The sequence below is a fragment of the Herpailurus yagouaroundi genome, unplaced genomic scaffold, assembly GCF_014898765.1.
Source record: "Herpailurus yagouaroundi ecotype Mexico unplaced genomic scaffold, PumYag 159, whole genome shotgun sequence".
NCBI classification, from domain to species: Eukaryota; Metazoa; Chordata; class Mammalia; order Carnivora; family Felidae; genus Herpailurus; species Herpailurus yagouaroundi.
In genome coordinates this window covers 1,821,949-1,828,274 of record NW_024412400.1, presented here as the reverse complement: position 1 = coordinate 1,828,274, position 6,326 = coordinate 1,821,949, and the positions used below count along the sequence as shown (strand labels likewise).

Here is a 6,326-nt window from a genome sequence, read left to right as displayed (position 1 = left end):
GCTTTCAAGGTATCTCAGGCCTAAATTCTTCAAAATGCGCTCTGAGAGGACAGAAACGCTCTATCATGATTCTAATGTCATTATTACATCCAAGAAATTCAATAGTAGTATCTAATAGTCCATTCATTTCCCAGCCTCTCCATCTGTCCCTGCATTGTTTATTATAGCTTTTTTCGAATCTGGGTTCAACCAAGGACCACAGCAACATTTCTTTTTCAGTTTCTTGAGTCTCTTTAGAGCAGTCCCCCCACCTCCCATCGGTTTTGTTTTGTTTTGTTTTGTTTTCACATTTGTTTATTTTGAGAGAGAAAGCACAAGTGGGGGAGGGAGGGAGAGAGAGGGAGAGACAGAGAGAATGAGAATCCCAACAGGCTCTGTGTCGTCAGCGTGGAGCCTGATGCAGGGCTCGAACTCATGAACCGTGAGATTATGACCTGAGCCGAAGTCAGACACTCAACTGACTGAGCCACCCAGGCGCCCCGAAACCCACCCCCGCCCCCGCCTCCATTATCTGTTTCCTAACAGGCTTATTTCTTTTAGACCAGTTTCTTTACAGAAAAATCGAGGGGAGTACAGAGAGTTCCCATATAATGTACATCCAGCTTCCCTTCACATAAGTTACTTTAAGGCTTGGCCGTTTCAAAACTCTCAGGAGACTCTTTGCATTCTCTGTTTCGGGGGTGACTTACTCTGATTTCCTTTAACAGCCAGACCCGATGGAGAGGATTTCACGTCACTGGACATTTGGACTTGGGGTGGGGTGTGGACTGAGTAGGCTATATCCCTTACCCAAAGAGTCACAGTACTGGGGGGGGGGGGGCAGAGGGGTGCACAGACATGTGGAGGCCAGAAAGGCGGACTGTGGGAGAGCGGTTTTTTTGCCAAAGCAATTTTCTTTCGGCGGGCCCGCAAATGCGGTCCAGGTTCCAGGCTCCCTTGCGACAGCTGAGCCGGCCGGCCGTGCAGAACACAGGTAGGAGGGTCGCTGGCCTCCTCCAGGCCCAGCCACTCGAAGTCTGCCTTGTGATCGTCCCTGCTCGCTCTTTATCTTCGAGTCAGATGCCAAGTGCCCGGTGGGGGACCGTGGGGCCCACCGTGTCCGTAGAGGCGAGCCGCGGCCCGCCTGCGTGGCGCTGGAGCGTAGATGCGGACTGAACGGCTGTTGGCGGAGGCCACCACGATCCGGGCGGGGGACGGTCGCCGCGGGGGGGGGGGGCAACGTGAGCGGCCGGACTCCGTGTCCAGCGCGCCGCGACCGACCCCCGGGCGGACGAAAACCGGCAGGACGTGTCGCGTCGCCACTTCGGGAGGGCCGAAGCCCCGCGGCGACTTCAGCGAGGTCCTGGGGGCGGGGACCCGTCCCTTCGCCCTTGGCAGGCCCCGGGGGGCGCTCGCCCGGCTCGGACGACGTCTGCTCCCCCTCTGCCCCTCCCGCCTCCCTCCTTCGCGGACAAGGACACTGATGACCTCGGGCCCACCTGGGTGGTCCCGGCCCCCCCCCCCCCCCCAGCAACATCCTCAAGTCGGTAACACCTGCGGGGCCCCTTGGCCGCATGGGGCGCAAGAGGCGCGGGCCCCGGATCTGGGGCACAGACAAGTCGGGGGTGTTGGGGAGCCCTTCCTCTCCCGCCCCCCCCCCCCCGCCCCAAACCCGCACCTGTTTGCTCGGCCTCCTTCTCGGGGAGGGCTGCCCTGGCCAGTCCTCGTGAGCGGGGAGCCCACCCTCCCCTCTTACAGCCCCCCTTCCCCGACCTCTTGCCCGCTTAGCCCTTGTCACCATCTCAGGTGCTACGCTTGCCTTATGTCTCCTTTCCCTTCGGCGACAGGCGGGAAAGGCTTTCGCCTGCTTCCCCAGTGCGACGCTCTTAGGGCCCAGGACACTCTCCGCCTTTCCCTCCCGGGCATCCGAGCCGTCGCTGAGCAAGGGCTTTTCCAAGACAACGCAGTCACACTCTTTGTGTGGCCCTTAGGCCTCCAGCGAGGCTCCTGTGGGGCCAAAGGCCGTGTCACTGCGATGATGCCGCACACCTTTCGCGACCACAAGCCGGGCGACCTCGGACGTACTCCTGGAATTTCCAGGACGGCAGGTAACGAACCTGCTCCTAGATTTCCTAGGAGGACGTGTCCTGAAACAAAGAGCTGCCAGCTGGAAAGCATCCAAGGAGGAGCCCGTAAACCGCCGGACAATTGAAGCAGAGGCTTTTTTTTTTTTTAATGGTTATTTTTGAGAGTGGGAGAGAGACAGAGCACGAGCAGGGGAGGGGCAGAGAGAGAGGGGGACACGGAATCGGAAGCAGCTCCAGGCTCGAGCCGTCAGCACAGAGCCCGACGCGGGGCCCGAACTCACGCGAGATCACGCGAGATCGTGACCCGAGCCGAAGTCGGACACCCAACCGACTGAGCCCCCCAGGCGCCCCACCATTGCTTTTTGACAGTAGGCCCCATGTCCAACCCGGGGCTTGAATTCATTACCTGAGATCAAAAGCCACATGCCCCGCGGAGCCAGCCAGGTGCCCCCCGTGGTGACTGAATTTTTTTTTTTTTTTTTAACGTATTGAATTCAGTTTCCTAGTATTTTGTTGAGAATTTTTGCATCTATGTTCAGCAGGGATACTGGACTGTAATTCTTTTTAGTGGTGTCTTCACCTGGCTTTGGTATCAGGGTAACGCTGGCCTCACAATTAATTTTGAAAAATTTCCCTCCTTTTCCAATTTTTTTTTTTTTTTTTTTTTTTGGAATAGTTCGAAAATAGTTACTATGCTTGAAATGTTTGGTAGAATTCACCTGTGAAGTCATCTGGTCCTGCACTTTTGTTAGGAGTTTTTTGATTACTGATTCAATTTCTTTGCTGGCTTTCAGTCTGTTCAATTTTTTCCACTTCTTCCTGCCTCACTTGGGGTGGGTTATGCTTCTAGGCATCTAACCATTTCTTGTAGGTTGTCCGATTTGTTGGCGTGTAGTTTTTCACACTCTATTTCTGTGGTGTCATTTCTCTTCTCTCACTTGTAATTTTATTGAGTCCTTTCTTTTTTCTTGGTAAGTTTGTCTAGAGGTTTATCGATTTTATTAATTTTTTCAAAAGACCACTTCCTGGTTTCATGGGTCTGTTCTATTGTTGTTTTAAGTATCTATATAATTTATTGCTACTCTACAGAGATGGGTAACTTTTTAAGAGCTTTTTAAAGCTTCTTTCTTTTGCATAGCTGTAAAACTGTACTTGACTGATCGCAATGAAACAAACCTAAACAACACAGGAAGCAAAGATCTCAAAGTTTAACAGAGCCCACATGTATTATGCCAATCCTCGTTTCTATGGACTGTAAATGTTATTCTAAATTAACAATGACGATACATCTGAATCTACAAACAGATCTGGCCTGATACGTTTCCAGTGTTTTACTGTGAGACATATTTGGTGAAAAGTCATTCTGACCCAAAGTTAGATAGATGTAAGATAGATAGACTATGAAAGAATGCAGTAAACACACTCTAAATTTGAAACCTCAGGTTCAATCCACATGTTACTTGAAAACCTATTACAGATTTTGAAAACACAAGAAACAAACATGGCTTATAATTTGGAATTATGAGCTCTTAATTAGTTCTGAGCAGTGCAGTAAAGGAATGATACTAATAATGGTTAGGGAGAAAAGCAGAGAGAAGAAATTTAACCAGGAGCTTACCACCATTCTTTAACAGTTGACATCTAAATGTGTTTCTGGGATGAACAAATTTGAATAGTCAATAATAACTTTCCTAAAGCCTCATTAACTGAAACTATACAATTTTGTTTTTCACGTGTGTGTGTGTGTATATATATATTTTTAATTTTTATATATTTTTTGTTATTTCTTAAAGTAATCTCTACACCCAATATGGGGCTCGAACTTTAGACCCCAAGATCAAGAGCTGCATGCTCTATCGACGAAGCCAGCCGGGTGCCCCTGAAATTATAGAACTTAAATATGACTTTTTTCATGTGTTTATATATTAGCTTTCACTTAGTCACATTAAACCATCCTCTTTCATCGCTCAGTTCATTCATTTGAACACCTGCCTTTAGACGCCAGGTCCTTGATCTAAGTTTTCAGGCAGAGTTATTATTCAGCTCACGTCACACTACCGAGTCGTCAATGGTAGTTAAAGCAGTATCTTAAAGCAGAGGTCAAAATTAAATTGTTAGATTAAAAACGATTATAAGACGGGGCGCCTGGGTGGCGCAGTCTGACTTCAGCCAGGTCACGATCTCGCGGTCCGGGAGTTCGAGCCCCGCATCAGGCTCTGGGCTGATGGCTCAGAGCCTGGAGCCTGTTTCCGATTCTGTGTCTCCCTCTCTCTCTGCCCCTCCCCCGTTCATGCTCTGTCTCTCTCTGTCCCAAAAATAAATAAACGTTGAAAAAAAAAATTAAAAACGATTATAAGACATACCAAAGGTTATGGAACAAAACACATCACTGAGAAGAATTCAGTGTTTAAAATGCCTTTTCTTCCTAAAGATAAGCGATGTTCTAGACATGCAGATACAGCTATATAATTTTGTGGATGCTACTCCTGACAAATCTTTTCTCCTCAGATGCACTTATAAAATTCGTGAGAATACCACTGATACAGGACCTTCAAAATATTTTTCAAGACCTAGTTAGGAGCCAAATGACTCGTCACACAGTGAGACCGAAAAACAACCGATGTACATTGTTAATTTTTTCAAGTAATGTTATGTACAGTTTTATTGCCAGTATATGCACAACAGTAAGCATAGAACTATAAATACACAATGTAATTAACAGTAGAAAACAAAATTGTTACAGGTAAAGGGGCGGGGATATAGAGAAACTATTTTCCTGCTGCTAGAACAGAAACAAAGGGAAAAGCCCATGGCAAACCATCCATCCAGTACTTTTGTCTTAAATTCTTTACATACATTTCTACATGTTTTTCAGTTAAACAAAGAAAGTACAGATCACTCTGTAACAATAGCAAACTGCTATTTGCCTTTCCAGTCAAATTCACTTCATGTTAGGATTAAAAAAAAAAAAAAAAAGTCAAGATGAGAAATCATTAGTGTCCCGGTTCCAAGTGATCTCATTTGCTTTGCACCAAACTGGTAAGTTTTGCAAGTCGGCTGCACAGGAAAAGAACAGGTGTAGCGAAAGGTGATTAAAACAATGTGTTAAAATGTAACAGAAAATCACCCTTGAAGTAGTTTTCCAAAAGACACTGTAGGCAGCAGCTCAGTTAAAAGGATCAGCCCTGAAGAGGTAGAGAATTTGAGTCCGTTACAGAGATAATAGCCTCGTGCCACCTTCTCTCTCGTCAGGATCAACGTTTTCAAGTAAGACAATTTCACGGTCAAAGGAAACCAGGTGCCACCATTTAAAGAAAAGGTGCTGGTTGACTCGCGCGTCTCAGTGATTAATAAGTTTGTTTTTTAATGAGAAACAGAAGACGGTCAAGACGCACATGCACTGGATTTTCTTCTCTCTTTCCATTATCAAGTTTATTCGTAAGTGAATTTGATATTAATAAATACGAAAAAAGCATCATTCACAACAACGAAAAACAAACCAGAAACCCTGCAAGAAAACCTTCTATTTTAATAAGCATCTAGAAAACAACAGGCAGATGATCTGGTGCAGCTTTCTTAAGGGGCCGCAGGGGGGGACACGGTTTTAGGCGAGGCGGCAAGATCGAGAGCCAACACGCGGAATCGGCATCACAGAACTGGCTGATTCTGTGGCACTCTCTCTGAGGACGTCGCTTTACGCTACGGTCACCCCAAAGAAGTTGCGACTAACGACACGTGTCACCGTCACGTCGACAGAGTCCAGCTGTGGTTCAAATCAGTCCTGCTTCGTTTCACATCATTTCAGTATTTCTAGCATAGGACATGATACAGAACGAAACTCCAAGTAGCAATAAAAATAGTATTCTGCATTTGAATAGAGGCAAAAAAATGTTTTAGACTGTTAAACTTTTAAAGCTTTAAGCATTCCTCTTTCACCAGCATTTAAAAAAAATGTATACAATCATAACACTGGCAAAGGTTAATGGGAAGACAAGTACAAACATGTGAAATGATGAATTCGATTAAAAATTACTCTGTATCGATCCACTGATGTTAATACTGCTTCTTCTTGAATTTGGAATAACTATCATAAAAGTTACATGCAGACTGAGGAGAGCCCTCTGTTACAGAAAATACAAAACGAAACAAAAAACTAAAGCCGGGAAAAGATGGGGCGTTCCGAAAGATGCGTTTGAGTACTTCCTCTCGCTGCTGAGGGGTGGTCTGCCCGTCCCGGGTCGGGGCGGCCTGGCCCGCTTC

General features: G+C 46.6%; 1 protein-coding gene across 39 annotated transcripts in view; it reads right to left on the bottom strand.

The window, feature by feature from the left end:
* Positions 1-4,696: 4,696 nt before the first annotated feature.
* CLASP2 (cytoplasmic linker associated protein 2) overlaps positions 4,697-6,326 on the bottom strand; it is a 167,625-nt gene continuing 165,995 nt past the window's right edge. For all 39 annotated transcript variants that reach the window (XM_040479605.1, XM_040479613.1, XM_040479608.1 and 36 more), the window contains one exon: positions 4,697-6,314. The gene's annotated coding sequence lies outside the window, so the exon portion shown is untranslated. The remainder of the gene's footprint in view (positions 6,315-6,326) is intronic.